Genomic DNA, 20,804 nt, shown 5'->3' on the forward strand with positions numbered 1-20,804 from the left:
CTCCTCTCCCACTGACATAGTGTCCTGACCTGGATGCCTGTATTAGTGAAGGCAACAAGTGGTCATTGGGAACTGCTGTGCCTGATATGGCTAAAAGAGGGGTGTTATGAGGGATAGAGGACACATTTGCTGCCCCAACTGACACTACTTGTGTAAAGAGTCCAACCTTATGTGCATGGGGATGCACACACTTGTACTGGGATCCATGCAAACAAACACATGTCAAAAGACCCTGTTACTGACTGTAACCTCCCTGTTCCTCCCCTTTGCTTTCACTACCATTCCTAATTCCAACAATATATCGGTGTGGGAAATTATTTTTCATTCGATCACACCCTTTGTTCTGGCTTACTCTAAATGCTGCCCTCTTCTTTGACTACACTACTGAGCACTAGAACTAGTGGGACCTTCTACGGCCTATTTTTAAAGTTCAAGAATAGTCCCCATATCGTTCATGATGCATGAGCAAAATAGATTAAAGTGTGACCTTTTCTTTCCATATGGCTGCTTTTGAACACTGGTTGCACTAGAGCACTGTCTGCAGCTTTCTATAAAAGCTCATGGGTCACTTTCTCTAGTACTTGTAAATAACCTGGCTCAGCTTTACTAGCATTGCCCTCAAGAACTATGGATACTGCCTCTCTCATTTTTCTAGCTCAGTGCAGTCAGTCACCAGACCCATTGCTTTAAAACCCATCTTTTGGTTTTCTTATCTAATATCCATTTTAATGTCCCTGGCTATCTTTCCAGCCATACTTCATTTTTTTGCCTCTTCTTGTTAAGCATTTGTTTAGATTTGAATCTTATTTCTTTCCACTGAATCTTCTCGCCAGACTGATATACATTTGTCTCTCAACACAATAACCAAGCTGTGGTGATGTTTGGTAACAAAGAATATTTACATGCACACTGAATATGAAAATAGGTATATACGCTCATCGCAAGTGACAAATATGATAACAGAAAAGATTTATTACCGAGATGAGAAGAACAAAGATCTATATGAATATGTAGTGAAACACAGCCTCTCAGGGTGCATCTACATTGCACCATTATTTTGAGATAACTACTGTTATTTCAAAATAATAATGCAAGCGTCTACACAGCCATTCTGTTATTTCGAAATTATTTCGAAATAATGGACAGCTTATTCAGAAATCTGTAAACTTCATTCTGCGAGGAATAACGCCTATTCCGAAATAGCTATTTCAAAGTAAGGCGCATGTAGATGCTCCACTGCTGCTATTTTGAAATAGCTCCTCAACAGGGCCATTCTAAGTTATTCCTCTCCAGTACTTCCGGGGGCTCTAAATCAAGATAGCATATCTATGTTAGGGAAGCCTGCGTCAGACTAATTTTGAGGCTTCCCTGCAGTACAACATGCTATTTCGAAATAAGTTATTCTGGACTAACTATTCCGGAATAGCTTATTTTGTAATAAGCATATAGTGTAGCATATAGACGTCCCCTCAGAGAGGTAAATGCAAAATGAGTTTTTCCCTTAAGGTAACTTTTTGGAACCTCTCCATGCTGTATTTCACTGTGCTGCTGTGAGTAAACACAGGAAAACACTCCAAGATTTGCTAAAAGTCTAAAATCCAGGACGTCCTGACTGTTAATTAGCTTCTGTAAATGTTTCTCACGTTCTGGGTAGCTCCTCTGCCACGTGAGCTTCCTTGGGCTGTCTGCTGTGTTTTGAGGTGGAGACCCCCTTCAAAAGTTCTACTCCTTCAACTATCCCCGCCCTGGTATGCATGTGTGCTTTCTCTCTCCTCCTGCCTTTTGCTGTCTTCAGGGGTAGGCCCCCATCTTCACTCTAAGGGAATGCATGGTAGGCCCACTAATGCGCCTCCACAAAGTGGCCTGTAGGCTTGTCGTCATTTTACACAACAGTAAGAAGTGAAACATTCCCATTGCTGCTACTATTTGAATGAACTTGAGCTGAAATGCCCCAAAGAGCAACTCTGTATTGCACGTTCCCATCTGTTAGCCACCAATAGAGTTAAACCATCTGTCAAGTGACCACATCAGCATAGGGAGTTGGAGTATTTCCAGTCCTGCTGTTGCAGAGAATGGGGGATAAGTTGGCTGTCCTCTCCATAGGAGATTATTTTCTGAAGTGTAATTTTGTGGAAGGATAATGAAAACCATGTATCAGCTTTGATCTATGATAAATCCTATTGAACAGCTCAGTATAACCAGTACAATATTATAACATGAAGCTGTTTGAGGAATAGCATGGTTTTATGCCATGTGGCATCCTGTGGTGTGGAGCGCAGGGTGGCTCCAGTCTGTGTGTGGCCAGATAGAATTGCCAGTGTGAGGCTGGGAACATCCCAAATATGTACTTCTATATATTCTACCAGGAAAGATTTACAGACATATGAACTATTTTTGCTGTAGGGCCTTCAACATGAGAAGGAAAATGAAGACACTAAGGACCCATTAAACAATCTTTTTTCATAATTATTCTATTTACTTGGCAAAGTCTGGAGCACTAACATGGTGCATATGGCATCTTCCAGTACAATCCCAACCAGTGGGATTTAATGTATTCAATGTATGTTGCAGCCATTCTCTCTCGCTTACCTCTAAAACACTGGCCCATAGTGCCTCTGGTTCCAAACTGACCAGTAAAACCTATTGTTTTTTTTAGCAATCTATGTATTGCTTCATGCTGACAGCTCTAGTCATTCTGCATGTTGGAAGGATGATGGACTGATTTGCTTGGAGCTAAGTCAAAAACTATTGTTTGGGGGAAATTTAGAAAAAGGAAAATAGTGGGACATTCAGCTGAAGTTCTGATTTCTACTTCATGAGGGAGAATTCTGAATTCTGATGAGGGTCAATACTACATGTTTGCTGGTTAACCATCTTTAATTTAGGAAAGGATGAGAGTGCCAGTTTTTATAACTGCAATCTCCAAATATTGATGGGTTGCTTATTAAAAGCTTGGCAACTTATTTGAAAAATGGAAATATACTTCACTTTGTACCAGGTTACACTTATTTACACTATGCAGTGTTATGAGATGCAACACACACGGCAATAGTCTGTTACTGTGCAACGTGGGTAATTCCCGGGGGAGGGAGGGACTTGGCCGGTTTAACGCAAACAGCAGTAAAAACAGGACTGTGTGTCCTTAATTTACACCTATTTCCCATAAGTATTATATTTCTCATGTGTAAGATGAATGTTTACTTCCAAATAGCCTATTAGTGTGCAGTGATTGACTTCCTATTAGAAAGGTATCAGCTCATGTTCACTTAAACAAAAATATTTTTGTCAATGCTATTTGTCCTGCGAGGGAAGACATATTATGAAACTAGATTCACATTTGACTTGCCTGGTATGGGATAAAATTCTAAAGCAGTATGAACATTCTATGAAGCACGTCAGGCTACACATTATACCAGAAAAGATTGTGCTGTAGAGTCCCTCTCATTCACTCTTTCCCCCCTCCCCCCAGGCCACTCATCAACTGAGCAGATGACCTTAATAGTAGTTAAACTCTAACAGGAAAAACAAAAACAAGGTAACTTATTCGTGCCTTTCTGAACTTCAGTGTCCACTTATATGTGGCAAATGAGGCTAGCAGATGTTAGAGATGGAAAAGACTCACTCAAGTCCATTCCAGGCACTTGCTGGAGACAGAAGTTGTATTGCATACTAAATTAGGGGTAGGTTTGCATAATGTGCTATATTGGCTTATAGTCCATGGTGCCATTTGATAGATAACCTTTCACTTATGGAGGTCTGACTAAATCTTTGTTGGATAACAAGCAAAAATGAACGCAGTGATTTATACACATCAGTACACCCTGATATAAGCTGGTATGGTCATCAGGCATTCTCTAGTCCACAAAGGACCTTGACTAGAATAGCAGTGGGATTGCAGGTTAACACTGAGCTGTATTGGCAAAGGTGTATTGGAAATTTGTATGATCTTTGCTTATCTATCGGTCCCTTAGGGCAAGTCTACAGTATAGTGCTGTCGGCACTACTGCAGTCCATCTGGTGAAGACAGGCTATACCAATAGCAGAGCACTTTCCCATTAGCATAATTGCTCCACCTCTGTGAGATGTGGAAGTTATGTTGGCGGGAGAGCATTTCCTGAGACATAGCACCAGCAATGACCCAAAATCTTGTGTCACTGGGAGCGTGCGGGAAAGGATCTTTTTCACACCCCATAGCAATGTAAGGTAGATTGATGTAAGCAGTAGTAGACTTGCCTGTAGTTTTATTACCCTTAGTTTTTAAATGTCCTATGCACTAAATTTATTACATTAAAACACATGCTGAAGTCATTAAAAGAGCACAGTGAAAATGATGGCTTGGCCTGAAACACTTTGGGTTCATAGGGCCTAGTTAGGATGAACGTATACTCAAAATCAGTAACTGAAAGGCTACTGTCACTTCTGATCTTTAAGATGAGTTGTTTTCAGCCTCTCATTTAATAGGGTATTTCTGCCTGAGGTCAGAAGAGCAAGAAGTATGACAATGACTCAGTGAGCCACAAACTATAAATATTCAGTTACCCTTTCTCCACAAAGTCACTCTCTTCACTGCGTGGCCACATATACAGTTGTAGAAAGCAACTCTACAATGTGTTATCAGGCACTGTACCAGTCACTTACATAACTCTGTAAAGATTCTGAATGGGGAGAGAGAGAGGAGAGGAATCAGACCATCTTTATCTGACGGGAAAAAATGTGATTTTGTACTTTTTGGGGTGATAAATTGTATATCAGTTAAAAAGCTTCCAACTATGTGCTGAGAGAGTTAGTTCATGTGAATCGAGGGTGGGCAATAAGCGTCCCACAGTCTATATATAGTTCTCTAGGGTTAGCCCTGGTGGGCCACCATATGCTTTATTTACCTGCACACCGCAAGTATGGCTGCTCGCAACTCCCACTGGCCATGGTTTGCAACAGTAGCTATGAGCAGCCATACCTGTGGACGTGCAGGTAAATATGGCATGTGGGAGCCTGCCTGGGGCTACTCTGGGAAATCATACTATAGGTTGCTTATTGCCCAACCCTGAACCAGACTGTATGTAAGGCATCGGGGCAAAAAACCATAGTTGCTTAGACAGCTACTTGTGAGAAGTATTACACATTTTTAGAGATTGAATGTCATTACGTCAGCTCAACTCTAAGGTTAGAATTTGAGAATTCTAATTTTTACATGAACCCAAAACTACAGTGCAAATTTCTGTTTAGATGCAGCATCTGAACCAAAATAAAGAAGCTAGAGGGTATTTAGACTTGGCATTCTGGTTTGGGCCAACTGCTAAACACATTTTGTGAGTGACTTAAGTGGGGAAATCTTAAAAAAACACTGCACATGGCCCAAGCAAGATTATTAAGAATAATATTTCAGATGGGATACTGGCCTATAGTTTCTTACAAGCTAAAAATCTTTGTTTAGTTTAAAAAAGGACTCAACACTGCACTGTTCATTCTGTCGCTACCTAATGAAACCTGGTCACTAGGTCTTCAAAAGCTCAGTGGGTGCTAAACTATGCAGAAAATGTGGGCACATGACTCTCAAAGGCATAGCTGGATGCCAAGTACTTTTGAAAAGCTGGCCCTTCTTTAGTTGCCAAAATGGGAGCTCAGTTTTTTTGAAAATCTGACCTCTTGAGTTTTGCATGAGTAAAGACTGCAAGAGCAGGCTACGGTAAGGTGCTTATTTGCTGAATACTGCCATGTTCATCTGGTATTTTTATTACAGCAACATGTATGTGGAGCTTTAACTCAGCATTATCAGATTTAATCAGCCTTCTTTTTACTGACAAACTAAAGGTTAAAATCTCCATGCTCAGCCAAAAAGTACTCTCACATAAACCCTTACATTGCCAATGATTTTCACAGAAATGGGGATGGTAGCAGAGGGGCCAATGCTCTGGTCCCATATGGCAAATGTTGTAGTCCTATAGTTAAGTGTTCCATTCGCAGAAACAGTAAATTTGACAGCAATATGTGTGCAAGAAGGGGCTACTCACTTATTAAGTGAACACATATGCAAAAGAGTATGGCCTCTAGGGCCCTCTCTACACTATGTAAAAAGGTATATTTATAACACCTTATAAAACCTGCTAACATAAAAATGGTTAGCAATGCATCTGTCATAAATAGGAGCTACTGAGGAGAGTCTGACTTACCTGAAGAGTAAGGAAAGGCTTAATCAACTGGAGATGCACCTGAAGGAGGGGGCTTTAGGCAATCAGCTAATAAAAATGCAGATAGGAATTTCAAACCAAGAGAGATGGGTTTTTCTTTCTCTTTTCTTTGTTTTAAGATCAGAGCAGTTTCTTCCTGGTATGGAGGGAGACAGGCTTTCTCAGGAATAGACTTCTTAAAATGTGTAAGTAGGGAAAAGTTAGGAAAGCCCATCAGGTTTTATTGTTTTCCTTGTCTGGGGGTTTGGAAATTATGTCTGAGCTGGTTAATTGTTTTCCTCTTTGTAACTAAGGATTACAACTCAGAGATTTCCCCTGAGTTTATTTCACTCCATGTCTTTTTAACACCCAGTCATTTATTATGCTTGCAACAGTAGTTTTGTTTTGATAATAAAAGCGTTTTCCTTTTTGTTTTGATTAACCAGCATTGGTTGATTGTTGTGTCTTTAAACTTATGTGCCTAAATCATCCAGGAGGAGCAGAGCCCATTGTTCTCTGCGAATTCCCTCTATTTGTTTTTCCAACTCCAAGCAAAACAGAGGTTGGGGCAGGAGGAGAGCTTTATCTTAGGTAGGGGATTCCCAAGTGATTACTTCCCTGGAAAAGGGTTTATTTTATATTTTCTTTCGCTTACTTGGGTGGTGGCAGTGAGCAAATGAGTCTTTGTCTTTTTGGATCTCAGGGAGACTGAGACCGAACAAGGCTGTCTTTGGCAGTCACAGAAACAGGTTTTACAGAGTTTATTCTCCTAACTGGCTCCCCATCTCTGCACTCAGAGTCAGGTTGGGGAACTGAGTCACGACAGCATGTTTTTCCCAGTAAAGGCAAATCCTCCCACGTGTTCATATTTGCAAATCTTCCCCCATCTTTGTAGGTTAAAATGGCTTCTAAACATTGATAGATTTCAGAGAATTAAAACCAGATCTCTACTTTCACTGATTTCATGGCTTGCTAAAAGCCATGGGGTTATGAAGGTGTGGCAGGGTTCCCCCCACAACCTTCCAAATAAATGCATTTTTCCTCTTAATTGGACAGAATAGTCACTCACCGGAGACACAACTTGGTCTAATGCAGTTATAAGTCTATAACTGTCATCCAGATGATTGGAGTGGTTTTTTAAACAAATAATATAGTCTAAAACTTAGAATCATGATCATTTCTGGTATTTGAGAAAATCATTCAGAAATGAACTCTCAAGTGATTCCCCCCACTCTCGTTTCACTATTTATCATAACTGACACAATTTTAATTAAAAGATAGCCTTTAGGTCTCATTGCTTGGAAGTGATACTGAGTTTAATCTGCATTTCTGAATATGAATGCACCTGAATATATTTGATTCTACAGCTTTCTATAAGCCTAATTCATATTTGTCATAGAGACAAATAAAACAAGCACAATAAAAAAACAAGAATGAAACAACACTGGACAGTTCTTTATACTGTAGAACATTTTTAAAAAAAACTTTTGCGCTAGCGTAAGACTGGACACCAAATGTGACACCAGTTTTTCAAACAAGAAAGTTGTGGGGGGAGGGTAGCTCAGTGGTTAGAGCATTGGCCTGCTAAACCCAGCATGGTGAGTTCAATCCTTGAAGGGGCCATTTAGGGATCCAGGGGAAAATCTGTCAGGGAAAATTTGTTGGTCCTGCCCTGAGGGAAGGGGACTGGACTCAAGGTCCCTTCCAGCTCTATGAGATAGGTAGGTAGATGCTAGCAATTACCATCCCATGACAATTTCTTTTCCTAGAAAGTGCTATGTATGCTTATTAGGGAACACTTTTAAAACATCCAGGACTTGAGTTGGCCTACAGACACAGGATGAAGTACAAGCAATCACTTACCCAGTAAAAGTAAACTAGAATCAGCAGTATTTTTCCAGGGCCTTAAGGGCTCATAAACATAGCACAGTATTATCTTAAAAGTTTGCACAAAAATATAGATGTGAATATAGGGCCAGGAGGCTCAGGAACTATTGTCCCTCCCTGCAAGGACCATGGCACTTCGTGAAGTGCTGGGAAAGCTGCCTTTCTGTGCCTTTGAAGATATTAATCAGAACCATCCACTCTCATCACTCCCCCTGCGCAATGGGGATTTTGGCAGGAATTGCACCCAGCTCCACAAACTCTCCTAGGACCAGTGGACTATCTCTGTACCATCCTCGTGCAAGGATGTGACTTAAGGCACAATTTACCATTGAACGTCTAGGAGGAGGGTGGGTTGCCCAAGACTGGAATAAACTTCTCTTCGATTAGTTTGAAATAAATTACAATTAATAGAAATGTAGTTGTTTCTTATTAAAAGATAAGACTTAAAAGGCTCCTACCAACCTATTGCTAAGTTGCCTCTTTAGTGCTGTAGCAGTATCTAGAATGCACAACCACTTTAAAGCCCCTTTCTACGGTCAGAGTAGTGCAAAGAGGCCATGGGATTTAGTTTAAATGAGAATCAGGCTCTAAGAGTTCTTGTTTGCTTTGTTTCTTCATATTTTACAGTAGATGTTTTCACTGGTATGCCTTTATTCTATTAATCCCATCTACCTCCTCCTTTCTGTTTTAGAATAGGGAAAATAGTTCAAGCACAGTAGAGTTAAAAGGAATTGATCCCAAGGTTATAGTGAACAAAATGGAGGATTTTTGAGTTAACTGTTCTCTCTACAAAAAAAAAAAAAAAAAAAAAACAAAACCAAACCCCTCTTATGTGCCATTGTTATGCAGAACTAGCACTAAAAACTGATTTGAACAAAACTTTGGAAATCTTTCAGAGTTTCTCAGCCATCATTCAAATCCCACCATCATGATATCTTTCACTGTGTCATAAGGATTGACCATTGTGTGCAGTCTTGATTATGATCATATTTTCATTAAAAGTTTTATTTGCTCTTGAGGAGGATTTTTTTCCTCATAAAATATACTGGAAATTAGTTTGGTGTGTGTATATATATAAATCCTTATTACCTCAGATGTCAAAAGCATGTGCTAAGGCTCCACTTCCTGGAAGGATTGTGCCATTAGACTCAAATATGGCATATGCAAGTTGTGTTAATCTTGTAAACCTAGATCATTTTCTATTGTTTATGAAAAGCAAAAACTCCTAGTGAAAGATTACAGTGACACAGAAAAAAAGACAGAAGCATGGAAGAAAGGGAAGTTAAAATATAATATGTAGCATGTACTTTTATATCTTCTCTGAAGCATTTGTTCATCTAAATTAATGTAATTATTCCTTATTGGACTCTTAATTTCCCAAAACTTTTCTACATTCTATAATCTGGAAAGATAATCTTTCCTGGTTTATAAAATAAATGAAAAATATGTATATAGTAACATCAAACTGCAAAACTTTAGCAGACATGCTATCAGTAGGCATCAGTGCTACTCCAACTTCAGATGTCAACAGAATGGAGTTTTTACAGAATCCTTTACACATTGTAATTAATCTTAAATCAATAGTTTGGGCAAACTCTGGGAAATGCTATAATTATAATAAAAGTAATACAGCACAAAATGAAGCATAGCCATGAAAACAGGCAAACAGTTAGGTAACAATCTAGCTTTGATTCAGTCCCTCTAGGTACTGCAGTACTAAATCTCAGTTGTACATAGTAATACCATCTATACCCAACTCTGATTGTCAAGGAGTGTTGTACCAGCTGGCGACACTATAGGGAAATCAGATTTTCTGTTCTTTATCTCCAGGGGTTTAACCAGGACTTCATTCAACTTCTTTCAAATACTACAAAACAAATGTCACCAAAGAAAAGAAAATGAAAATATATTTCACTGTGTTCTAATTGTAACTAAGTTTCAAGGAAAGAAAATGATGAATCACAAGCCTTAAGAAATGTTCTTATAATTTAAAGAAACTGAACTTGTATCTTCAAATGAACCACCTGAAGTTAAATAAATATTTGATGTATTATGCCAGACTGCCTTCCAGGTCTTAAATCACACTGGGCTACAATTTTTTAGAAGTCGTCTGCTTCAGAGATAAAATGTGCTATTTATTATGTAGTTTGATGTGCTGAATTCAAATATGACAATTAAAACAACTGATTGGCTACTGTTTCCAAGATATTTAAGTTTTTACATTTTACGTCTATGTATATTGTGTAAGTAGTAGAGTTTTAATCATAAATTGTAAACCTAGGTCTTTTCATGTGTTTATGGTTGCTTTACATGATAATATTTCACCTGTCCTGTTTATATAACACTTTAAAAATCTCTTGTATTCATTAAATGGAACATCTCTTGTCACTGGCCAGCAATAGTCTGCAAGCATTGATGGGCTCCATTTGCCCTGATAGCGTTTCTCCATTGTTGCAGTGTCCTGGTGAAATCGCTCACCGCTCACTGCTCCGCAGTTCAGTGGAAAAAAATCTAGATGAGAGTGCAAAAAATGTATCTTTAGTGACATGTTGCAACTAAGGCTTTTGTATGCCTTGAGGAGGTTTTCCACCAACAACCTGTAGTTGTCTGCCTTGTTGTTTCCGAGAAAATGTATTGCCACTAACTGGAAGGCTTTCCATTCCATCTTTTCCTTGCCACACAGTGCATGGTCAAATGCATCATCTCGAAGAAGTTCACGAATCTGAGGGCCAACAAAGACACCTTCCTTTATCTTAGCTTCACTTAAACTTGGAAATTTTCCACGGAGGTACTGGAAAGCTGCTTGTGTTTTGTCCATGGCCTTGACAAAATTCTTCATCAGACCCAGCTTGATGTGTAAGGGTGGTAACAAAATCTTCCTTGATTCAACAAGTGGTGGATGCTGAACACTTTTCCTCCCAGGCTCCAATGACTGTTGGAGTGGCCAATCTATCTTGATGTAGTGGGAATCTCTTGCACGACTATCCCATTCGCAGAGAAAACAGCAGTACTTTGTGTATCCAGTCTGCAGACCAAGCAAGAGAGCAATAACCTTCAAATCGCCACAGAGCTGCCACTGATGTTGGTCATAGTTTATGCACCTCAAAAGTTGTTTCATGTTGTCATAGGTTTCCTTCATATGGACTGCATGACCAACTGGAATTGATGGCAAAACATTGCCATTATGCAGCAAAACATCCATGACTTCTAGGAATAACATGATGCAATTCGTATCATGTATGATGCAATACCAGCTTCAGATTGCATCATTCATTGTTTTGCCTAAAAAGCAAGTACTTTCCAAACCCAGTCATAGATTTATTCATAGATCCAGTCAAAGATGTATTTTAGTCATTTCTGGTTTAAATTGAGATTCCTTCCTTTATAACTCACGTATCCTCCGCCATTTGCAAGTCCAGGGTCGTATATACTGACCCAATAGCATATCTTGAAAACTAGAGCCAATCAACAATTTTAAGCATCATTTTCATTCTCAGTGACCCAGAATTAGTAAAGTTTGACTACATTTATTTCAGAAGCATTTTGGCTGTAGAGCAGTGTTATCTCCGAATACTTTGACTTAGATAACTGGTTTTTCAATCTTTCTGGGCTTGGGATCCATTTGTAAACCTTGCATACCTGTCATGAGCTAGTGCAAAACATCTTATCATATTTCTTATCAGCGATATAATGTATTTAGATACAGCACATACAAAGTACTATGTTTCAATACATCACTCAATGAGCAAAGTGAGTTTGCTTCTCTTTCAGGTTAGTTGAAGCTTGATGCAATTGTAGCTAGTGCAACGTGAAGCTTGTGCTCTATATCCAGTTTGTTTGTGCTTTTATTTTTTAAATTACTTGAAGGTTGAAAGTCCTGTTTCACGTGAACGTGTAGTACTGAATGGCAAAATCATTCTCATAGCAAGACTAAGAAGAGAAAGCTATTCACCCAGAGTGCTGCACCAAAACTGGGAAAGAGTCACATATTTTCTCAGCAGAATGCAATTGTGATTGCAAGATGACTAGACCTGCTGAGATTTTTCTATTATAGGCAGTCTCCTATACTATTCCAAATGATCCCAAATCCATTCTTCATCTTTCAGCTGCTCATCTGGAAAATATACACTGAATCTAATGTGTAATTGAGTTAAATGACTACAGGTAACTTTCTTCAGTGCTTTCTGGACTTTTGAAAGCTCATCATCTAATAAACCATCTTGTTAGTCTTTAAAGGGCTACATAGTCCTGTATTTTGCTTCAATTTTGTCAGTTTGCTCAAAGCGATTGTACCATTTGCCTTGTAAAAACAAGTTCTAATAATTTAGCTGATCAAATATATTTGCCAGATATACAATATGCAATGTTAGGTTAGTCTCTTTGTTTTTCTTAAAGAAAAATTGTCAGCTCATTTGTCACTATACAACTTTGCCATAGGAGGGCCAACGAACCTCAGCATGGAACAGGAACTGGACACACTGTCTCAGTATTACCTGACAGAAAATCTGAAAGCATCGGGAATTCTTGCCATTTTCTTTTATTATAATTTTCACAGTATCTTTGAGTTTTTTTTGTGACGCTCATGTACCATGTCTGTAGCTGCTAATGTCTCCCTATTTAGAAAACACGATTCCATGCTGCATCAGGTACTTTCAAAAGCATTCTTTGCACAATTCCTGAATGTTTTCCCATCACAGAAATGGCTTCATCAATTGTAATATCAATATGCTTTGTCGAGCTCAATAAATTCACCTAAGTGAAATAATCACTTACTTAAACAAACAAGTTAGTCCAGTAAAAGATACTACTTCCTGTGTCTTGGCTGACTAAAAGACATTGTTTGCTGTTTGCTGAAATATCACAGATCCTTCACCATATTCTATCATTAGAAAGAGGGACTGGGTTTTTTTTTCAGGTTTTCAGTAGCTGATTTACCCAACAATTCAGTAAAAGGCAAAATTAACTACTCAGCAATCATCTGTACATTTTTGCATTGAGCAATGCAGTGTGCAATAAGGAACGATGCATGCAATACAGATTGAACTCTCTAAACCAGGACTTTCTCATCCAGCAGCATCTGCGGTCTGTCACAGATGTTGCAGGACCAGAGAGTCCCAGTGGAGAGCCCGCAGAAGGGACCCCCGTGAGGATGGCAGGGCAGTGGGCTGCCTGCAAGCAAACTGACCCAGTGCATGGCTGCCTGGCAGGCTGAGAGCCACAGCAGCAGTGGCTGCTTAGTGGGCCCAGCAGGGCAGTGGGCCAGCAGGAGGTGGGAAGCCAGGCGAGGGGGGCCAGAAATGACCTTCCCTGGTCTGGCAAAATCCCTCATCTGGGACTGGTCAGGTCCTGAGGGTGCTGCACCAGGGTGGTCTAACATGTACTTGCTCCTGGACACTATATACATGTTCTGTAATCTTTTATGACTTTTCCAAATTGTTACTCCTTGATTTAAAAAATCAACTTGCTTCTGTTTATAGCTTGGATGCTTTGCCTTCAAGTGCCTGCATAATTCGGATGGTTTTAGGCTAACAGTAGACCCTAGGTAACACTCTAGGATCTAGGTTCACTCTTTTGGTTCTCAGTAAATAAAAGTTCAGTCTTTAAGCAGGCTGGTACATCTGACTACTTTTCTGATGTTGTGAAGAATTCTAACTATCACTGCTACTTGAAATAAGTCAGGTCTTGTTTTGTTTTTTAATTTCTCCATTTTGCTGACTACAAGACTTGCTTCTCTAACTAAAATACTCTCCCCTGAAAAATTACAGTAAACTGATGGAATGTTGTATTTGAATAGCTAACCACAGGCACCCACGGCTGTTCAATTATCTGGTTTACAGAGCTTCTACTGAAAGAACCACAGGCTCAAAATTGCTAACATTCCAAAATAAATAACTGCTACATTACTAACATTAATTCAATGAATGGCCTTTGTAATTATTGGCCAGCCAAGAGCTGTGCTCAGCCAGCCGTGTGGCAATTGAGATGCTGCTATGGGATGAGTGGGGATTGGCTCTGTTTTCCCCTTTGTCCCTGATTCTCCCATACAAACTTTTTGACACTTTCTGGTGATCCAATTTTAGATCATGACCACGAGCTGAGAAACTCCGACTTGCACTAATCAATTCATTGCAACAAAGACAATTGTACAAAGAACTTTCATTTGAGGCAAACTTGAAACAGTAGAATATTGATAAGTAGATTTTGTTTCCTTTTGATGACATAAGCCTGGGCCAGATTGTTTCCCTTTCAGCCCAGTTTCCTTCAGGCTGACTCCTCAGTGAGACTGTAAATCTGCATTTTTTTTTTCTGACTATCACCCTTGCGTCCACCAACTCCTCTTTGTCTGTATTCTTCAAGCCTGGATTTGCCAGCTACACGCTGTGCAAATGCCTGATTGAGAGAGGTCAACTCCATCCACAAATGACACTCAGCCAGGCAGGAAGGCTCCAGAACTCCTTTCCAGAGAGGTTCGGAAGTGTCCCTTGGGGTGGTCGTCTTTAAATCTGCTTTAACATAAGATGCATTAAAAATAGAGAGAAAGTGGTAGTAAATCAAAGGAAAGGGTTTACATGACATACTTTAGGGTGCTTTGCAACTCTCAGTGAAGTAGACTTCCCTTAGCTTATGAGGGGCAGCATGGCCTAGCAAACAGAGCAATGGACTGGTATTCAGGAGAATGGGTTCTGTTTCTGACTCTGTCACGTGCATTGAGTGGCCCGAGGCAAATCACTTCTCTCTGTTTCTTTTGTTTTTCCCATAATTACTTACCTCCTTTTGCAAACTGCTTGATTTCAATGGGAGTTAGACACCTATGTGATTTTTGACAAGCCCATTTTTAGGCACCTCAATATCTTTAAAAGTGTGGTGACAGGTTCCTCTCTGACTATCCCCTGGTCATCTTGACAGACTGTTATCTAGAGACATCTCCCACCCTGTCCCAACCTGGTTATTAAGGCCTTATGAAATGTCAGAGTTCATTATCATATCTGTGTGAAGTGACGTCAACATTTCGATAAGGAGGGCTCGTTCAGCAGTAACTTTGTAGGCAAATGACTGAAATGTTATTGCAGCTCTGCCAGTCCTATGACATTAGAGATACAAGTTGGGTGAAGTAATATATCTGTTACTGGACCAACAAAAGATATGACCCCCGCCTTGTCTCTCTCTATGCCTATGTCTACATTACAAGGTTTTTGCGCAAAAACCAGCAGAACGTCCACACCTCAAGTGTGTTTTTGTGCAAAAAAAAAAGACAGTAAATCAACAGGACAGGCAGGGATTTCATGCGCAAAAAGAGCCTATCAGAAAAAGCACAGGTGCGCTGATGGCCATTTTGTTAATGGCAATCAGAGCTTTCTTGCACGAGAGCATCCATGCAGTGTGGACGCTCTCTTGCACAAAAGCACATCTCTTTTGTGATGCGCTTTTGAGGTGTGGACACGATTTTGTGCAAGAAGTTTTTGCGGAAGATCACTTCCACAAAAAGCTTCTTGTGCAAAAACCCTGCAGTGTAGACAAAGCCTGTATATAGTTGGGAGCATTTTCTGTACACATTGAGGATGAATTGTGATAGAGAAGGATTCAGCAGCCAGCCAGAGGCACTGGATAAGAACCAAAGCAGTCAGTTTGTGACTGAACTGAATTGCAAAAATCAGGATTTGGAAGACTCCAAACCTAGACTAACCTCTGCATGACCAGAGGGAGCTTTGGAAGCTGGAAATTGCAGCAGCATAGTTGACAACCTAAATATTCGGGAGGGAGGAGAATTTCACACACAAAAAATCAGTTTCCCCTTTTTCCAACCCACTCCAGGTAACACTGTGACAATTCTTCTTTAATAGAATTCCTGATCCACTGTCTGCTGAAGTCAGTCGACTTCTATTGATGTAAATCAGAGCCATGTTAAGGCATACACAGGATTGGCCAAACTTACGGACCCTCGGAGCCACATATGACAATCGTCAGAAGTTAAGGTGCTGGGACACACCTTGCTCCTGCTGAAACCCTGAGCTCTGTCAGGAGCTTCCTGCTGGGAAGAAGCCATTATTGCATGAACCCTCATCAAGGTAAGTCCCAAATTTTCCCCTTCCCCCAAGTCAGGTAGCTGGAGCATGGTTTGGGGGAAAGGTTCCACCAGCCACACTATAATGGTAAAAGAGCTGCATGTGCTTTGTGAGCTACAGTTTGACCACTCCTGCATTATAGGTTTGTATTTTGGGCTCCATCACCTGGAGTCCTGTGAGTACATCAGAATAGCCTCTTTGCTTTCAGTAAAGTCAATTTCTAGCCCTCATGGTTGAGAAGAGAAAAAAAAAGCTTGAAAATGTTTCACTGCCTGAAACTTTATACCTCAGATATCCTGGGCCTATATTATGCTCGTCTGGAATTGTTCTCTTATAAACAACTCCCAAAGGTTTAGACACAACAGCAGCTATACATTTCTGAATCACTCTAGACAAAAATTATGTTCTCTGTGACCTCATTTATTTATTAGAAAAGGACAAACTGAAGTATTATAGAGCTTTGTTAGACCTTTATCATTGCCACTGTTCAGAGTGGGGGAGAAAAACTTGAATAGATAGATATGGGATATACAGTTAAACATTACCATTTACAGTGAGTTTAGGAAATTGGGTTATTTTACAGTATTTGCATTTCATTTGTAAGACATAGGAATGTTGTCTGCAAGATAATGGTCGGATAAAAATATGAAGGACTGGTTATTGACATTTTCAAAATACCTTTTTAAAATCAAAAGTTCTGCTAAAATAGTCTTTTATGTGGTGCATGATAAGGCAGCATATCACCAGTCTTCTAGCTAAAAATCAAACAAAAAAGACTGATACCATGACCAGAGGTTAATCCTAAAGTATGCCATATTTCCCCCTTCAAGTTTGAAAAGGCTTCTATTTCAAAATCATCCCTTTTAATGTTAGTTATAATTTCCACTGTGCACTTCATAAAATAACTTTTTTTCTGTTACATGGTGGAGGAGCTCACCCTTAAAACATCCTATGGCACCTTCATTTTCTACTGCAGCCCTATTTGAACAAGATCATAGATGCAGTTCTTCCAAACAGCCTTAAATGAAATGACAGCGTTACATGCTATCAGTACTGTCTCTATCTAGATGGACTATTTTTAAACCTTTCTCCACTGGAGCCCTTATTTAATAAATTGAAGATATGGTACTCTTTGAACTCAGTTGCTTAAGGATTCAGGGATTTCAAGCTACAGTAATTCTGATTCAGCGGATATGGAACATTTTTATTCAAATAAAGTGAAAAAATATTGCAGAGATGCATAAAACACCCTTCCTTCCAGACAAGATTAAAGTGTTGCTTTTGCAAATATATGTACTTAAAATGTTAAGCTGTGAGTGAGGGGTATTCACTAGTGGTTCTCACTCTCCAAGTTCAGTTTTAAAGCATTGCTAGTTTTCCAAAGAGGGCTTTCTTCATAATTCTTGAGGGGTGATGTTACCTGCTACTGTTCATATCCTTTGTTGCTGTTTACATTGCTATGGCCAATGACTCTTTTTTTTTTGGCCATATATAGTATTACCTATGTGATTAAGTATACATGAAACTTCCAAGAACCCTTCCAGAAGCTCCCTGTAGACATTCTCTTCATTTAAATGTGTAACTATTCTGGATGAGAACTGTCTTTTTATGGGAAATCAAGGCAATTTCCTCTATAGACAGATAATGTTCAATTATTTGGTCATAACAACAATTACATTACTCAAAGTCCCTGACCTTCAGTGTGTAACATACAAAAAACCCCAAAATCCAAACAAAAAAATGAAATCTCTCTTTCTCTCCATGTGCACTTGCACTAACTTTCCAATTTCCAGTGTCTACGACACTGGGGACCCTATTGGGAATGTAGATCCCTACAGAGAGATTATTAATAAATGAAATACTGGAGCAACTGCAGAGATTTCCAAAAAACTGCCTTGGAATTGTTTAATACATGTTTTCTTAATTACTAAATGTTTATTTAGAGAAATTAGTATACAATTTATCACAGAAGTTTTCCTTTTTAAAAAAGAAATATTGCAGACAATCTCTAGTGTCTTAGTCTACTAACCTATCAGCAATTCTAGGATATTTTCCTTCTCTTTCCAATAGAAATCTCCGCACATCACTATTTCTCTCCAGCTTATGTGCTCTTTATTAGTGATCTTGGCCAGGAAAAAGATTTTAAATTCATAATGGTAAAATGCCTGTTCAGCTATCAAATCAAAAATAATTGAAGTTAATGAAAAGGCTGGCAAGAGGCAAGAGGGGATGTTAAATGCATTTTTTTTTATTTAACTCATATTCCTGAACAAGTTATGTTCTATCAACTTTTCATTTTATAATCCACTGCCATGACTTGATACTTGTAAGAGAAATTGGCTGTGTCTACACTGGGCCACTTATTCCGGAAAATCAGCCGCTTTTCCGGAATAAGCTGCGAGCTGTCTACACTGGCCCCTTGAATTTCCGGAAAAGCAACGACGCTGTACTGTACAAAATCAGCCGCTATTCCGGAAACCGTACGCTGTTCCCGCTCGGGCATAAGTCCTTATTCCGGAAAAGCTTTTCCGGAAAAGGGCCAGTGTAGACGTAGCCCTACAGTGTAATGTAATGTAGGAAAAGGAACAATTTCAAGAAAGATAGTGCTTGGTTGAAAGATGTCAGTTATAAACAGCGAGGCTGTAGATGTTTGGGCAGGTCCTCAGGCAGAAGATTAGTGCTGTTAGTGCTGCCCAGACTGCAGCCTCCTCCCCCCAGCCATTGGAGCCAAGTGGAGTGGCACTATGGTGACAAAGGGCCCCAGGGCTCCAGGAACTCTAGGCCCCCTTAAATTTTTGGGCCCCAGGGCAATTGTCCCCTTTAGCCTTCCCCCTCCCCTGTTGGCGGGCCTGATTATAAACATAGGAACCAATTCAGTCATGGTATAAAAGAGAAACAATTCCCATACAGATCAAAAGGAGATGTACTGATTTATGTTAGAGAAAATCTAACCTATGTAAAGTATCTAAGTTATTTGAAATATACCAACAGCATGGTATATTTTTAACTTACATTTATGATTGTATGTCACATTAGTAGAGATCTTTTCTGGTGTAGTCTTACATTTCCTTAGCCGCCTATAGCGTACTAGGTCTGATTCTTGTTTATTCTTAGACCAGTTTACACCACTCTAGTAGTGTACAGTGGCTTTTTAAAACTGAGCATACACTATATTTACACACTCATGGTAGGACTCAATATTGCCAGTACGTTGTAAAGGCACCCTAAAATCAAGCCCTTAATCTTAATGCAATATACTTCTGATGGAAATCCATTCTGAAAAGTAAGTGTTAAGCTTGTGCTTCAGTTTTATTATTTTCTATAATAATGTAAAAGTCAGTTTGCAATGAGAATGCAACTCACCTTAAAATCAGTCAGAAACTTATGCATAATTCACCATGCAATGAAGGTCAGGTAGAGAGAATAACATACTTTGTAGGCCTCCACTATATTTTAATGCAATATAGTCAAACTTGGCAAACAATCAGTTTTCAAACTCTATTTTTGGTCAGAAATACATCCATTTACTTTAGTGGGCTTAAAAGAAGCCATCTCAAAGCCCACGGCAGTATATATGGTATAGTATTGATCAATGGTTTATTGGTCCGAATGTTCATGCCTATAATGAATGTTAACAATTTATATCTTTTATTTTTTTATTTCTAAAATAAAGGAAGCTCTAGCAGACATGAATATTTTTCTTATGAACTAGTAAATTAACTACCCTATCAAGTATTGTTGCTTATTCCCCAGAAGTTAAGTATTATATTTAAAAATGAGGCCTTATATTTTTTTATAGGGTATTGCCATTCATGGTGGCCACAGGTAATATACATGAAGACAATACTTTTATTGGTGATTGTAATGAAATCACATGTTTAATCAATTAAATCAGTCCTGTTTCCTTTCCAATGCATTTTTGTGTAAGCCTTCTGCCGAGAACTGTAAAAGTTTTTATACAATGCAATATTCTGTTTTATAAAGGTGAGTAATAATCCTTTCAAGTTTAGTCTTGAAATTGGACGGAGATTATAAAATTGTAATGTATAAAAATACCAATTGAGTAGCTAAGACATAGCGTGCAAATGCAGTATTTATGACACATAGATGAAAAATATCTAGTGAGTCTAAACAAAGCATTATTTAGCTAGATTCATTGCTCCTCCTGGTGCTCAGATTGCACCTTAATTGGCTAGAAATGCCTTTTCCCCATCTCTAATTAACTGAAAGCTGGTTGAATATCAGAAAAAAAATGCTTCAAAAATTAGATAATAACTAGCTAGGAGACTGCTTGCTTTCTATCATATGTGAATCTAGCCATAGTGAGCCAAGTGCAGGAAAAGTTATGTAACACCCTAGATGGGTTGATCCTGAAAGCTGTCCTGGAACTACAGGTAATACAGTGTGTGGCAGGCAGGGGTGGATATACGGCAGGGCGAACGGGGCGGCTGCCCCGGGCCCTGCGCTTCGGAAAGCTCCGCGGAATTATGCTGCCCGGGGCCCCGCAAAACCGTCATCTGCCCCTGGTGGCAGGTCATTTGCTGAGTGTGTCACAATGGTGGGAGTGGTCACTCCGGAATACCACTTCCTGCACTAGCTACTTATACAGTACTGGATACATTATCTCTTTAGCTCTAAACAGCAAGGACTTGGTTACATCAATGACTCCCTTGCTATTTGCAACAAGAAT

Source organism: Pelodiscus sinensis, chromosome 10, assembly GCF_049634645.1.
Source record: "Pelodiscus sinensis isolate JC-2024 chromosome 10, ASM4963464v1, whole genome shotgun sequence".
Lineage (NCBI taxonomy): Eukaryota > Metazoa > Chordata > Testudines > Trionychidae > Pelodiscus > Pelodiscus sinensis.